General features: G+C 42.5%; 1 long non-coding RNA gene across 1 annotated transcript; it reads left to right on the plus strand.

Moving 5' to 3' along the window:
• The first annotated feature begins 7149 nt into the window (after positions 1–7149).
• Positions 7150–9978, plus strand: LOC108495392. The gene is made up of 3 exons (XR_001874110.1): positions 7150–7284; positions 8807–8884; positions 9840–9978. It is a non-coding gene; the product is annotated as an uncharacterized LOC108495392 (long non-coding RNA).
• The last annotated feature ends 7074 nt before the right edge of the window (positions 9979–17052 follow it).

Here is a 17052-nt window from a genome sequence, read left to right on the forward strand (position 1 = left end):
TGTCATTCAGAGACTTGTGAGCATCTCTGTAGGAAATGACAGGGAAGCCAGACACGTATGGCAGTGTCTGCTGACACAGATCTACCTCCACACACAGTTCAAATGATAAATGTATCCTGTAATAACCCTGTAATAACCACAGGCTAGGGATAGTTGAGTTCAGGGTTTTGTGAAGCTTGCACGTGATCTTCTGGTTTTGCTGGCATGTAAGACTATTTCAAATCCACAAAATTCCATCACAAATTGGACTTCCATTGATTAATTTATTCCTCTGATGTTACTAACTTAAACAAGTTGGATGACTTATTTTTCCACCTGCATGAAGCCTGTGTCATAGACATAGAAAACTCCTTGCTGAAAAGTGAGTTAGCACAAATAAATGACCTGCATTTTTGAATTAGCTGTAATGAATTAGCTGTAATTATTGCAAGATAATGCAAAGATTTATCATTTTGCCACCCTGCTTTTAAATTTGTCAAAGGAAACCTGAGAGCAGCTGGTTCTGCCATTTTCAAGAACAAATTTAGGCAACAGAGCTGGGTGGGAAATGTTCCCATGCTGTTCTAAAATGAGGCAGATCTCTAAAAGTATTCTCCAAATAGGGAAAAGAGTGAGTTTGCTCTGGACTATGTGGTAGCCTGGTGCTTGTTCACATTGGGACTACTGGAGAAACAGATTTAAACCCTTTATTGGCTTGAGCTGGGTTTCTCATATGCCAGGAGGGATTGCCCTGACATGAGTCCATCAGCTGCTCTGTGATGGGTCTCCTTAAATATCTCTGGCCATATAAGTTGATTGTTCTTCTCTGAGAGGTGTTGTCTGTGTGGGTTTGAGCACCCCCCTGGCATGAGGGAGACTCAGATGCATACTCCTGCTTCAAGCAGTTTTTATTTAAAAAACGTGGAGACTGCCCCAGTGGGTGGGGTTGGAAAAGATGCTTTCTCCTTTCTTTCAAATAATGCTGATCAGGAGTACATCTAGGCCTGAAACTGAAATCCCTAGACCAACTCATTGACACATTTTGGCTCCTAGAGCAACAGAAGCTGCGATTTTTACCAAAAGTTTCACTTTAACATCTATATTTTCGTAAGAACGACTGGTTTTTAACATGTCGGCATTTAGTAACAAAAATTATTTAATAGAAATCTCCATAGCATCTCTAGAGAATAAGAGGTGGAAGGACCAGGTCCTTGGGCTTCTCTGTGGACTTGGACCTTCTCAGTCTTCAATAAAGCTTCATCCCTGTGACTCCTCTTTCCAGCCCAGTTGCTCTTGGCACAACTAATCACAGAAACCCACGGCTGACACTGTCTGGAGCCTGCTGCTAATGGCTTCAAATGCCCTTGTAGGGATTCCTGTCTCTGCTGAAGCAATCAAATGATTCAAGACCCTTAAATGAGCAGGGCTGGATGGAGGGCAGCAGCCCAGAGGTGATGTGTCCCATATGGGGAGTCCTTACACTGTAGGGATTGGAATGGAAAGACAATGTTTTAGACCCCCCATAAAGGACTGGCCATCAGCTGCTCAGCTGTACTGAAAGTCCTGTCTCAGTGAAAGTTTGGTTGGATGGCTGGGAATTAGAGAAACTCTGCACACCCCTGGCTGCTAAAGTAATAGGAGCCAGGATCTGGGAGCCTTACATGCTCCTTGGTCCTCCTCTTCTGGATAAATATTATTTACGCTTTTCTAGACAGTCTTATGGGTGGGTAGAGACAAAAGAGAAAACAGACAGGAAAAAAAAAATCTAGTTATTTCTGTGACAAGGCCACCTGCTAGTGTCTACTCAGCATGGTGGCCTTGTTGTGTGTACTGCTCTTCTTTTCCTCTACAGGCAGGGAACGTTTCAGACGTCTGCAATTTTCCAACAATGAGTTAATATTAAGTTCAGACACCAGTTTTAGTCTTCAAAAATTAATCTTTACAAAGCTTCTATGTCAGGAAAAATGCTGTCCATTAGTAGGAAATTATTCAGAAAAAGGAAGACAATTTGCTTATTTATGTAAGAAACTGATGTACAATTAAATACAGATATAGGTCAGTAAATTAGGTTCTTTGATCTATTGCTACAAGAAATCAGTGTAAATATGTTTCCTGATAAGAGTTGCTACAGCGTAATTGCGTTTTACAAACTGTGCAGTGTGCTATTACTCAGGAAATGTGCTTACTGATATACATGTCTCCACTCAGCCTCATGGCTGAAAGGTTTGCTTTTTCTGATATTTATAGTTCTTGCACATTTTTAAATAAGGAAATTAAACTTGTGAAGGGATGGAAGAGAGTACAAATAGGGAAAATTGATTCTAGAGCACACAAAACCAGTATTGAAACAGAGACCAGTTGATTGTTTTTAAACAACGTAGGTTAGTGGCACTTGAGATTAAAGTGCAGGACAAATATTAAGTAGGATTAATTTATCCTGTCAACTTTGACTGTTCTGGGTTTTATCCTTTTGTTAGAATAGATGAGAATATGATTCCATCACACCTGTGAAAAAAGGCTTGTTCTTCATGGAGTTTTGTCCTATTTTAGGGAGAACAATACTCACAGTGGAAATTGAGCCCCTCCAGAGCTTGCACAAGATTCTAGCTGAATGCTAGTGGTATTGAATGCTCACTACTTTCTCACTTTAGGGTAAAGTTGTCCTGGGCTTTAGTGGGATTGCTGATACAGGAAGATGGGAATGATCACAGTGTTGTTAGAACTCCAACCATGATTCCCTATTTACTAGGGATGCTGCCATAAAAATGAAGGGTAATTCCTTTCAAGGTTTGTGAACCTACCTAAGCAATGCCTGCTGGATAGAAGTTATTTAGTTAGGCAGGACTGAGCTTATTAAACATTGTCTCAGCATGAAAATATGTATATGAGCGTACAGGTTTAAGCAAAGCCATCTCATCAGATTTAATATGGGGGGTATGAAAAGACCATTGTCTAGTTAAAAACAAGAGTGTCAGGAAAGCAGTTGCATTAGTATTTCTTTGTTCTAAAGAGCAGGTTTTTGAACTATCAGAGGCAGAAATCTGCTGCAGGATGGGAAAGGAGCCCTCACAGAGCAGGAGTGCATCTCTGCACTCGGGTTACAGGGGCTGTGATTCGACTAGTTGTGGGCTCTTAGCTATGGTATTCATAACAGGGTAAACAATCCCTTTCAGGCTGGAGTGGGATGTCCACCATCCTCGTGGTCAGTAGTAGGCAACAGAGGAAAAAACAGCGGATTGTTCCTGAGAGAGAGGATGTGGTTCTGGGTTTCTGGCCAGAGTGGGAGGCAATTCCCGCATCCTGCCTTATCGTTGGGTTCTGGAGCCAAGCATGTTGTTCTGCACATCATGTTCCTGTAAAAGAAAAACAATTTGTACAGCTTTCTCCTCTGCAACAGCTTCAGGACAAGGTCTTCCTGGGAGAGCCTGAGCTCTTGCTTTTTCTTACCAAAGGTACAATATGCAGAGCAGCCTGAAATCGAAATAAAATCGAAATCCAGTTTGTCATTTTGGGGTAGTAATGGGAGCCATCACCCTGCTGCAGTGCATGCTCAGTGCACAGGGAAAGAGGTGCTGCAGTGTGGTTTGGGCCCTGCTTGCCTTAGGGAACTGTCATGGTCTAAGGGTCCAGTGGGACTGGGTTGAGTCAGAGCTGTGGCACTCAGAGTGCAAGTGGCACTATTCCTTTTAAGTAATATTTGGTGCAAAGGCAGGCTGTGCTTTACATGTAAGTCAATGACAGCAGAAAGAAATTGATTAGCAATGAGAACTGCCTCCATCTTATTCTTCTTGCTTTTACTGTAATGGAATAGAGTGCCCTAACAGGATAGTTTTCTTTTCATGAAAGAAAACTCCAAAGGAGGTAACATATTTGAGGGGATGGTCATGCTCTGGTTTGGGATTTAGATGAGCCTTGTTCTGTTCCATGACTTTACTGCTCCTGACCTCTCCCCTCAAGATATCTCCCTTCAATTCTTTGGAAACAGTACCTTTGTGTGAGTGCGAAATGAAGACAGTAATATTTGCCCTTCTTCTTAACCCACTTCGAGATCGACAGGTGGAAAGCATTTGGTGGGACACTTCAAGTTTCTGATGGCAGTTCAGGTTGTGATCTGGTTCTGCAAAGCTAGACATGGTTGTTGCATGGTTATCTTTGGTGTGGTTGTAGCTCCCAGAGTACACAAAGAAAAAGACCTTTCCTTAGAGGTATGTAGCATTGTCATTGCCATAGTTCTTAGGAATTCAGTTTTCTCTTTTTCTCTCTTCATTTTTTTTTTATCATTTAAAATACTTTAGAGTATTGAAGAAGAGTTGGGGGAAAGAAACCTATAAAAGAATGCATGAAGAATATATTTTAAACAGATACCAGGAAATGACAATATTCAGGTTGCACACAGAGTCTGCATTTGGCTGCCTTGTGACAGTACAGTCTCTAATTACATGAACAAACACCATTTTCGAAGTCATATGATATAAAAATATGGACTACTTAAAACCTTAGACAAACATGAAAGTCCCACCAACTATGTTACACTTACTCTGCTTTGTTGTCTTGTGGGTATGATACTCATTTTCTACAAGAGTTCATTGACAGTACAGGGGGTCTGCAAGTGAGTTCGAATGTTCCTGACTGCAGTGCTCTCCTGAACGGGGATTGATGTATTAAAATTTTGAAATGCTTTCCTGACTCAAGCCCATGATGATTGCTGGCAGGGCCAATAGCTGGAGAGCAGAGGCCCTCGGCTGGGACCAGGATGTCTCCTTACTATTAGAAGAGCAGGGCTTATCTTTTTCAGATTTCTGAAGAGAAGAAAGAGAGGTCTGGAGGGATCTCAGAAGAGAAATCTGTAAAAGAGGAGTAGTCTGACCCAGACAGAAAATTGTTTTTCCAATCTGTGTGAGGCATCTAAACCTGAGCCATCCCTCTTAGGGAAGAGAAACTGAATGAAGGGCTACAGATACTAAAAGATAAGACTGTTGATAAGGTGCCTGAAAAGCACAAAAAGGAATTAGGTGTCTGCTTCAGACACTCATCAGGCTTCTCCTCACTCGCCTACCCAGCAGTATTACCTGGAGGAATTCTTCCTTCTGTAAAAGCAGTTTTTCCAGTGGCTAAAGTAACTAATGAAGTTTGAGACAGACCTTTAAGTCCTGCTTCTTGACTGCTTCTAAAAGACTGTGTGAACTCAATCACATAGTTTTAGTTCCCTGAATTTCACCTTATTTATCTGTCAGACAGCCTTCTGCTTTCAGTGTTAGATACCTCACACAGCTTTGTGAGGACAGACTTTACATAAAGCCAGCAAAGATTTGCTGGGAAAAAAAAAAGTGCAGTGTAATCATGACATATTACAGTTATTATCATTTGCCATTAAAAGAATTGTACTTTTGCATGTGAGAAAGGGAAGAAGGAAAAATGCTCATTAGCAGCTTCCTTCCTCAGGCTATGAGCTTCCAGGGACTCCTCTCTGGAAGACTGAGCACAGCTGCATCCCACAGCAGCCTCAGCTGATGGAACAGCTGCCTCTGCACTGCAGTGCCTCCATGTGCCCCTCTCTCACAGCCCCACTCCATCCCCTACGCTGGCTCAGATGTTCTCTGCTCCTTTGCAGAGCCATTTTGAGGTGTTAACATTGAAGAAAACTACCTGTTACCTTTTGTTGTTGTTGTTGTTGTTGTGAAGATAGTTTCTGCTGAGAAGTGCTCTGAAGTGTGCCAGGACATTGTTCAAGGGGCCCTGGAGGTCTGCAGGAGAGGGGCAGGGCTGTGGGGCAGAGCAGCAGAAGTGGCTTTGGTGGCCTGAAGCCACATTGGCTGAGGTTGCCAAGGAGCCGGAGCCTTTCACTCCAAGCTGGAGTTTTCTGGTGCAATGACAGCTGCTGCTGAGACTGTCTGGCTTCTGTACAGCCCCACAAACACCAGTGTTGCCCCAGCTGGTAGGGAAGTGCAAGGGTGAAGAGTAGTCATGGGGAAAGAAGAGAAGTGAGGATGTTGTAAGATAAGACTACAATAAAGAATAATTTCAGGTGGGAGAAACAGGAGTTCAGGACTATTATGAAGAAAATGTTGTTTCATGGCTCTCCCAAAGTTGACCAAACTGGGATTATTAGAAGTTTATCTAATAGTCTGGATATACCACTTTCCCATAGTAGAAAGTGGTTTACTCACCTTTTAATCTGTGCAGGGAGTTCTGGTCCTTCCTCCCTGCCTAAGGAGGCGTGAAGTAGAATTAATAAATGTTCAGAGAAGAGCAGCAAGGATGAGCAAAGGTACAGAGCACCTCACCCGTTTCTAAGGGGAGAGGCTAAACAGAAAAATCACCTGGGTCTGGAAAAGAGAGAGATGGCAAGGGCAGAGAGGAGATGTTGGTTTGTGATATTTCATGGAATTGTGAATGACATGGTCAATGATTAAGAAGAAAGTGAAAAGAAAGAAGCATTTCACAGAAACACAGAATATACTGAGTTGGAAGGGACCCCCAAGGATCATCAAGTCCAACTCCTGGCCCTGCACAGGACCATCCTCAAGAGTCACACCATGCACCTAAGACCATTATCCAAATGCTTCTTGAACTCTGTCAGGCTTGGTGCTGTGACCATTTCCTTGGGAAGTCTGTTCCAATGCCCAACCACCCTCTGGGGGAAGAATGTTTTTCCTAATATCCAGCCTAAACATCCCATGATACAACTTCAAATCATTCCCTGGAGTTCTGTCCCTGGTTCCCACAGAGCAGAGATCAGTGCCTACCCATCCCCTTCCCCTCAGGAAGAAGTTGTAACTGCCATGAGGTCTCCCCTCAATCTCTTCTGCCCCAGGATGAACAGACCAAGTGCTCTCAGCCACTCCTCACATGCCTTCCCCTCAAGGCCCTTCACCATCTCCATTGCATTTCACTATTTCTTGCTAAAAAGGGGGGTGAACACCCTGAGAAGTTGTAAAGATAGGATGATTTAGATTAAAAGAGACTCCTGGAGGTAATCTGGTCCAAACATCTCTTTAAGCAGGTCCAGCTTAGGTAAGGATTTGTCTTCCTTGGTTTTGAATACCTCCAAGGATGCAGATTCTACGCCTTGTCTGGGCAACCTGTTCCAGTGTTATCAGACTGAAGATTTGAAGCAAGTTTAGAAAGTGTTTTATTCATTGCATGATCACTGGATATGTTTTGCTCATAGGATGATATAGGGTGGAAAGTCTGAACTGGTTCACAAATGACCAAAACACTAAAAGAAGAAAAACTTCCAGAGCTATTAAAACTGTGAGCACAACATCTGGCTTGAGGATTCTGCAGGCAGCAGATTGAGACAAGGTAAAAACATACTGTGGTGGGAATCACCACAGTTTATTTGTCCTCTTCTGCTCTGACACACCTACTATTGACCACTGTCAGAGGGGAAGTACTGGATTTGATGGGCCTTTGGACCACCCAACTTGATGGTTTTCGGTCTGATCAGGGGGTAAAGCTGACAATGCATCAAGTAGGGTGAAAATGCATTGGAGCCCTTAATGCTGCCTTCAGCTTCACAGAAGGACAGCTGCCCAGGCAGGTTTGGACCTATTCCCATCAAGCATTAAAAGCTGGTTTCATAACATGTATTTTTCTGTCAAACTTTGTGAATAAAACAGTGCAGGAAGATGTCGTGACTAACACGAAGCTTTTTATTCAGGCAGCAGATGAAGTGGGTTAGTTTTAGAAAGGAGTAGGAGTCAGAAGAACATTCAGCTTAAGCAGACAGACCAACCTTGGTTAAACTGAAGGGAAAAGCAGTGACACTGGGCCTTGCATATCTGTGCAAGACTAGGATGTTAAAGACTAGGAATACAATACTGGATTTATCGTTCGGGTTATACATTATCCCAGAATGTTGTGGTTTTATAGTGGTGACACCTGACCACTTGCTATCAAGAGATAAATTGAAAGTGCTGCATGATAGGAAAGTTGTTCTTTTCTTGCTGCAGTTATTTTTATTGACAAGCTTTCAGACACCATGAAAGAGTCCACTGGTACTCAACAGTAAAATACCATACACAGCCAGCCAGAGTAAGATTGAAGGTATGAACAGTGAAGCAAATGAACACCCTGCTGCCTCTCTGCACACAAAGCTGCTTGTTCAGCCTTCAAAAATAAGTAAATAACATTCACAGATGTTTGGATTCAGAGATAAGATGATTCCATAGTGCAGGGATGTCTTCCATTTTTTGGATTTGATGTACTGCATCTTGTAGGAGAGGTGCTTCTTTCTGCGGTGTGTCATCTGTAGAAGAGCCCCCTCACACTCACATCAGACCCCTCCTTTCCCACTCAGAGGAGTTACTAATCTCTTTGTTGCAGAAACATTGATTGCTTGGGGGAAAAAATACATCGAGAAGGAGTGCAATGCTTTATTTATGGGTTAGTTGTTCCTTTTCTTCCTGTAAAGTGCTTTGAGTTCAGGTGGTTGATTATTAAGGAGAGCAGAGGTATGATCACGGACACTGGGCAGAGTCTTTGTGGTGTCTTTGTCTTCTCGCTCTCATTTGTGCTGTTCCCTGTGCAGAGTTTGGCTGCACCAGCTGGAGTGGAGGCCAGGATGGCACAGAGCAGGGGATCTGCAGGGCAGAAGGGTTCAGTGGGCAGGTCCCAGGCAGGGGATGAACCAAGAGACCTGTGAGGGGTGCAGTGCCTGGATCTGTAGCTCCAACTCAAGGCTTAGTGTGCCCAGGTGATCCATGGCTGAGACCTGGTGGATGGCCAGGTGTCATCACAGACACCAGCTACGCCAGATTACCCCATGCCTAAGTCTATTACTGAGCAAAAAGATACCTTTGTTTCTCTCCCCATGCACTTGCAGGAAAAGAGGAAAGGATATCCAGTGAGTCTCCACCTCTGATAAGCGACTCTGGAGCCGGTGCCTATCCTGGATGGCAAAGTAAGAGCAACCTGGATATCCAAGCCTGCACATGGCAGGGATTGGGAGACAGTGAACATGCACATTATTTTGTTTTTGCAGTATGTATCGTACCCAAGCCTTTTTTTTTTTTAGCTATCTCGGTTAGAACAAGAGAAATAGCAAAGCTCTTAGTAAGATCGGTTTCTCTAATGACTCACCAAGTGCTACAAAGTCAAAACAGGTTGCTTGTGCTTGAAAGGTATAAAACAGCCATGTCATTTTTATGGTTACTGTACAAAACACTGCATATATGCATGCAAGGGAACATTTTAAAATCTCATAGAGCTTTTTTCTTGTGCAGCTAGAGGCTCCTTTCTCCTGGATTTTATTCGTGTGTCATGATTTGTATTAAGCATTATTGCTTCAGCAATTAAGTTAATTTCCTCACTGCACTCTGCCAGTCAGAGTTTTGTTCCTTTATACTCCTAAAAGAAAGGAGGAATTAATTTGAGGTACCAGTATCCCAAACCAGTTCCCCCTGCAGTTGTTCCACTGAAGTTGTTCCATTGGTGTTAGCAGGGGCAGCTAGTTCTGTTGAGCACTGGGAAATGAGTAATCTCACCTCTAGTAAAGACCTATGAGTCCATTTCATCCAAATTTCTGTTACATAATACTATTTGCAACAACATCAATACACCTACATTTCTTTAATGTCTTTCATTCCAAATGAAATTTCACCACCATAGCTGTAAATGTGCCTTTATTTTTGTAATTACACAAGATTTGACAAGAAAAATATCCCTTTCAGCAAAGTCTGACAGAAAAACGAAATTCCAAGGAAATAAAATATCTTGTAATGCAATTAGAGATTTTTGCAAAAAACTTTTGAGAGAAATAAACTCTCATTTTTTTCAGAACAAGACAGCCATTTTAGGATTTTCCAGTAGTTTCTCAATCTCTCCCCCTTTTTTCTTTATTTTTTTTTTATTTTAAGGAACAGGAAACATCCAGAACTATTCAAGCCCCTAGAACACATGAACAAAATATAAATAGTAACACTGGATATTTCCTTGGGTGAAGATTAATTCTTATACATCACGTTCCTTTTGCAAGTCAGAGTATGTCTCTGCTACAGTGCCTGGGTAGGTCCTGAGGTGGGTAATCCATGCCAAGCTCCCAATTCCAGAGCAGCACCTCTACTCAGGCCCCCACGGCTGGAGTGGAGCTCACCTGAGCTGCAGGCAGAGGATGCTCGAGACATTCCCAGATTGTTTCTGGAGCTGCCTGAACTGGACTCTGAAGGCAGCTTATCTGATGAATTAAAACAGCAACGCATACAAGAAATAGCTCACATCCTTGGTTTGTACAAAGGTGTGTTACAAAATCCCTGCTAGGACTCAGTAAGGGGTAGTATACACGCTGAAGATGAAATGATCTTTTTCCTCCTCTTCTTTCATGCTGGGGAACTGTGCCAAGTGTTTAAATTTTCCTCCTCTTCCTTCATGCTGGGGAAAAGTGCCAAGTGTTTACTGGAGGGGCTTGTCCTCCCTACCATGCAGGTTACAGTATGAGGATTGCTGTCCTGAGGATGGGGATGAGGTCCAAGTTTTAACCACACTCTTCCCTTGCACAAAGGCACTTCCCCTCCCTGGGCCGTGACATGGGGAGATGGTGTAAGGACAGGTGGGGGTTCATCACTACCCTATGGAGCTGTGGAGAAAGCCAGCTTCCATGGCTTTTTTTTCTACGCTGGAGCTCTGTGACCTGCACAAGCTGTTGAAAAAATGGGAAGAGTTAAATGTGATGGCTTATGGGAGTGCCTTCCCAGCTTGATGCAGGTATTTCCTGCCCGACAGCTCAAAAATGGTAATTCACAGAACAGGATGCACATTTCTTTCTCTTTCTGCTCATTGAAAAGTCAGTGATGACAGACACAACCTCCAGAGTGGCAGTTCTGTGCCTTGCCATGGCTTTAGCCTGACTCCAAGCAAGAAGGCTTGGTGCTGGTGGGTACCAGGACACAGCTCCAGGGCCTAGCCACACACACTCTAGGGGAGAAAGGAAGAGGTCTGGATGGAGTTTTGGCCCTCCAATCCCTACTCCTCTTTGCATCCTCATGTGGTCATGGAAGCCTTCAGTTAAAAAAATCCTCAAGTTATGGGAGAAGTGTGCTGATCCATGTGCAATGCCATAGACTGGGGGCAACCCCAGGAGGGAGGAGTTCTACAGGCAGGATGACGGAAAAGTAGGCATTGTTGCCCATGGGTGGTTGACCTGCACCCCAAACTGTCCTAGGACTGACCCAGTAACTACTCTGGGCTCTTGCAAAGATGGCTTGCATGTCCTCCTCCAGGACTACTGAGCTGCTCTACTTCTTCGAGATTTTTAAATTTGGGTTTCCCCACAGCCAGACCTTTCTCAAGCTGCTTAGCTTTTTTTCCTTGTACACCCACATAATTACTCCAGCACAAAGAGTGGGCTTGTGAAGCAGCAGCATTTTAAAAAACCACAAACTCTGATCTCAAGGCAATCTTTCCCTCCCACTTCCTCCCCCTTCAAGCAGGGGTGTCAGCCGTGCTGTTTCTTTCAAACTTTCTCTGAGTCATCTCATCAGGCAGCTTGTAAATACTTGAATGCATCCATCAGTGTCAAGTCAAAGTAAGTAAGTAGCAGCACATGCTGTGCAATGGAGTTTCCCTTGCTCACATTTATCTCTTTTTTGGAGGTGCAGAGGATTTAGGGATGACCCTATCTCCCCTTATCAAGAACATATATACATAGAGGTCATCAAAGATGTTGTCTCATCATGAGAATAAGGCACAAGATATAAGATGAGCTTCTTAAAGTCAAGAAAGCTTAGATTCTTCTGAAACTCCCACTATTGTATGATCCAGAGTGGAATGCTTTCATGCAAGATACTCCATTCATTTCAAGCCTAAAACTGGGAATTGAGAGACTCTGAGGAGCTGCAGTACCAGCAGGCCTTTGAGAATTTGAGTATGTGTCGTTGCTAACCATTTTGGACTAGCTGGTCACAGCATTATGAACTGTTGCTAGAAAAATATTATCTTTTCATATTACAAGGGTGTAATTTGCTGTGTCATCGTTGCATACCAAAATCTAAAAAGCAGAATGTGATTCAGAGGGTGTATGGAACACAAACCGCCTCCTCAGAAGGCAAAAATCTCTGCTGAAGAGCAGCAATGCTCCCAAGCATGACTGATAAACACGTGAGTTTTGTCATGAGCTAAATGGCAAAATATGGACCCTGCACCAAGGCTTTGCTCAGCACGGTGCATAATTCACTGATTTTTCTGCTGGGAGGCTGGTTTATGGTAATGAAATCATTACAGTGGGAAGAAAGGAAAAGTCTTGCAAAATTTTTGAGTTATTCCCTCCAGATGGTTTGGAAGGAAGGTCTGGTGTCATTGTGATATTTGCCTAATAAGTATGAAATGGCCTATGGAGGTGGATGAGTGTACTCTCAAGGACATGTGTGTGTGGAAATACGCTCCTCCCCAGCTCTTCAACCCAGACAGGTTGGTTATGTGTGAAAATTACACTGGGAGCCAGGAACTCAGGCTTTAGTGCTGCCTTATGGAGTAGCTGGGGGAAACTGGCTGAGTAAAAAGAACGGTATCCTGCACAACGGGAGAGGAGGTGTCCTGAACAACGGGAGAGGAGGTGTCCTGAACACTCTTCCTCCTCTCTGCTCCAGCCCACAGTGAGAGCTGGGCAGAAACAGTGCTGTGAGGGATGTCTCACTCATATCTATTATGCTTTTAAAACATAAGGCATTGAGATATCTCTCTAAATGCAGTGGTCTGTCAGAGTAAGATGCTGGTCAAGGTGAGCATGGATGGTAGTACTGATCCACAAGAAATTTTTTCCTGCCATGACCAAGGGGCATTTCAAGGGTTGCTCTTCCATCTTATCTCTCAGGTAGTGCAAGCTGAGAATCAGGATAATCGCGCAGCAAAAATGCTTTCCATCTCACTCCTTTATTTACTTTTTTTTTCATTATTTCCTTCCACTCCCAGGTGAAGGAATGTAGGCTGTTTGAAGAACTGATCTGCTAGGGTGGGGCATTAACTTAATTTGAAGCATTGCTGAATATTTAGTCATATTCCGTAGGAGTATTAGAATCAGAAAATTCTTGGATTCCTAACAAACTCTGCACGTGTACACAATCTCCAGAAAGAGAACAAATGTTTAAAAACAAGGCTCTATACACAGTTCTGAAGTAATTTAAATATAAGATATATATATAATTTAAGTTAAAAACATCTTGCAGTACTACATTACTGACAGCTGAAAGTCAGACACCAACTGTGATGGCACAGATCTGTAAAGTGCTTTAGGGAAAAATTGCTAACTGGTATAAATCTGATTTTAAAATAAAGATAGCACAGAGGGAAGTTTGAGTTAATTTAAATAGGAACATGTCTCTTCCCAGTGGTCAAATTGGTCAACCAGCGGTGGCTTAGGGAGGTAGCTTTCTTATTTTTAAATCCATTAGCCTGTGCTGTGGCATGTGGCACCTTGCTTTGGTGACTAACATCTTCAAATCTGGATGATTCCCCAAGTCTGCTAATGGCTATATCTGCGTCAGAACCAAGTTTATCTTCTCTCAAAGATTTTGTGTTTTCAAATAAATTTTCCGATTTTGGACAAGGATGAGCACAAGAGCTCAACTGATTATTTAATCCAAGGCCTACAGAAGTGTTTTCAGCATGGAATCACTTCATCTCCCAAGTTTAGCTACTGTGGAAATACGTCTTTCCACAGTTCAGACTGTCACTGCAGTGCTGATGAGACCCTGATGGACAAGGGTGGCTTGTGAAGGCTGGTGTCAGCTTTCTGTGCAACCCAGTACACATATTCCCAGGTGGAGATTGCCAATTGGAAAATTCATTTAGTTTTTCTCAGAGTAATAGATATATGTCTTTTTTTTTTTTTTTTTTTTTTTTTTAGAAAAGCATGACTGCCTGATTAGGTGATGGTTTTATAGATGGGCCCATTTCTTATCCCGCAGACTCAGAGTAGAAATGAAAGTTGTACAACATATACTGGAGTGGTGTGCAACCAGAACTGGACCCAATATTTTTAAAGAAGGTCCACTAATAGTTCACAAACAGTGGCTTCTGGCTGTTTCAGTGCCAGACTTTGGAGGAAGGTAGAAATTATTTGTAAGGCACAAATACTTTATTGTGAATATACCTTCACTGTGTGAAAAATGAGCTCAAAACATGCTGGATGACAAATCTGAAACTGACTTATTTATCCAACTTGCATGTATAGTTTTCCGGCTTCAGCTCTGGAGCCATAGTCAGTGTGTGGTCATCTAATTACTTCCTTGATAGGTGTAAAGAAGTAATTAGCCGCCTAAGCTCTATCAGATATATTTGCCTCTATGTGCTCCTATGAAATTCTAATTACAGACTTGGAAGTAACTTCAGGCCTCAACACTGTGTTCACAACCAGAGTGAGGCAAAGGCAGCTGCTGTGTCAAAACTTCCCCCGACTTCCATTGTCAAAGGCAAACTGGATTTCAGGTCCTAATGGCCATTACTCAATTCCAAGTCATTCCCAGTGGTCGGGATGCAGCTCTCCCACAAAGCATCATTCCCTCTTACACACCATGTTGCTTTCAACATGAGATGTTGTATATCTCATGCCCTGACTTATCTTTGTACATGTTGCCTATGAATAATTCAGGACATCTCCAGACAAGTTTACAGTTTCATTCCAAGTGAATAAGCACCAGTAACAAATCCGATGCAAAAGTGTAGCAACAGACTGCATAGCTCGTGTAAAGCAAGAAAGGTTTCCATGGACACACTTTTGCTCTGTTGGGAGGTTTTAAGAGAGAAATACAGTATGAGTGTGGCGGGTTAAGGGCATAAGAGAAGACAGACTGTTCCAGAGAGTAGCATGCATCAGTCATGTTCAACTGGCCAGTGGGGCAGGAGCGTTTAATGAGTGTTGGAGGCAGCTGGCAGGACAAAAGCTGTGCAGGATGCCCGTCCACGCAGTCCGAGGCTGGTCCGAGCTTTGCCGACGTGCTGTGCCAATGAATCACCATCGGTGGGATGACTCACAAAACTCCTCCTGTGACAAGAGCAGCTCCCTTGACATTGCAGGTGTGCCAGATGCTCAGAGCCCAGGTGCCAAGTCACACTGTGCAGAACATGTGCACACACAGGTAGACCTGTACACATAAATCCTTTAGGAGTGTGGACACTTTGTTATAATTTTGCATTGTTGCTGGGTATGTAGATCGCTGATTTTATCTTTTTTTTTTAGCCAGAAATTGTACCAACCAGTTCAGAGGATTTTGCTAGAAACGAGCAGAATTCTTGTGACAATGTGTTTGGCAAGGATAACACTCAGCAGATTTCAAGGACATTTTGACAGGAAACTTTAAGATACGTTGTCAGTGTTATAACAAGAAAGAATATCCTCCTATGAAAATGTATCTAGATTTTCTCCTTGATTGTTTGCTTAATGATCCCAGCCTTGTTAGCTGCTACGAGGGAAGATCCAGCAGCTAGAGACCTGAGATGAAGAAGATGAAGAATCATGGATTTCTAAATTAGAAAAGTTCAAAGGTAGAAAATAAGGAAATGAAAAGAAAAATCTTTGTGATCATCATCCAAACTCTAGGGGGAAATAAAGAAATCTGCTGTGGATAGCAGGTTCTCTCCATTCAGCCCTTCAGGTCAAAGAGTCTTCTGAAGTTTCCTACATTCAAGAGAGTAAATAAAATTAGTAGAGGTTTAGAAATAAGGGGGGAAGCCCTAAATGTGGCATCTGGGACCTTGATGGCCTTAATCAGTGGGGAAGATAATGCAGTGCTTTGGGTAGAATGACTTTACCATGTCAAAACTCATCAAACCTAAATTACTTGATTGTTCCTGTTACCCTTCTCCCTTGTACCATGCAAGTAGCTGAAAGCTGGGCCAGCTTTACAGGTGGATTTGTGAATTTGTTGGGGCTCAGGTTTTGGGCTTTTAAAATCTTTTATTTGAATGTTTTTCAGCACAGCTTGTTTCTTCATTCCAATGTTTTCTGCAAGTTCTATGAGCAGGAATTGTCTCCTGCTGTATTAACATATCCTCCTTTTGGTATGAGAGGTCCTGCACTGGGGCAGGGGTGCCTCTTGCACAGAGCACATCTAATTTTTATTTTTACAATCAGCTTCTAAAGGTCTTGGTTATCTTTTATCTGTTACTTGGGTAAAGAATCTACAGCAAAGAATCCTACACGTCTCTCCAGTTATCAGCCAAACTAATTGAAAAAAGTCTCATTAATTTCTTTAGGGCAATTACTACGTAGTGAATAATGCAGCAAGTCACTCCAAGCTCCTGTGTAACGTTTTCTTGCTTTATGGATTGTTTCCTAGCATGCCTGCAGCAGATCTGTTTATGTTGTTTTCACTCTGTAATTTTGTGCATGAAGAACTACAATAAACATAATTAAAACCAAATTTCCCTATCTCTCCTCCTATATTTCTTCTCGTGACTCTTCCCTTCTCTTAATCTTCTTCATTCTCCTGCTTCCTTTCTCTCAAATTTATTATTTTTTACTTTACGTTTTATGCTTTGTCTTCTGCTTCATTTCCCTTCCCAGTTCCTTTTTGCCTTTTTTCATATTCCGTGTGTTTTCAGAGACCTCAAAGGGCCTTCACTTAGCATAAGCTGGGGTTTCCAGAGATGACAAGTTTGTGGGCAGATGCCAATAAGATTTGAAGCTGAAACACAATCATGAAAAAAGAGCTACAAACTCTTGCAAAACTGGCTTGTAGAGACTCATACCTGTGAATGACATATGAGCAGACTGTCTACATTGCTTGGATTTTCCATTTAAGGTGATCAAATGTCATCTTTCCATCATTCATCCAACTGTCTTATTTTGTATCGGTTTTGTTTTTAAGGAGATGCTTGTTACAATATGGAAAACAGAGCTGGGTTTTATTCCCTGAAATGTCCTTTCTGCATCTGGGTTTGTGAATGCAGCCCCTCTGTTAGGGGTCAAGATTTTAGGGTTCTCCAGGCTTTGCTTCCAGGTGACCCTGGGTTGACCAGATCATCCTTGGTCACCTGCTTCCCCATCTGCAAGATGGAGATATTGAGTTATTTGTAAATTACTTGGATTTCTACAGATGATAAAGGTCTTTATTGTAAAAAAACTGCTTTATTCTTTTA

This window comes from Lepidothrix coronata, unplaced genomic scaffold (genome assembly GCF_001604755.1).
Source record: "Lepidothrix coronata isolate B3197 unplaced genomic scaffold, Lepidothrix_coronata-1.0 Scaffold30, whole genome shotgun sequence".
Lineage (NCBI taxonomy): Eukaryota > Metazoa > Chordata > Aves > Passeriformes > Pipridae > Lepidothrix > Lepidothrix coronata.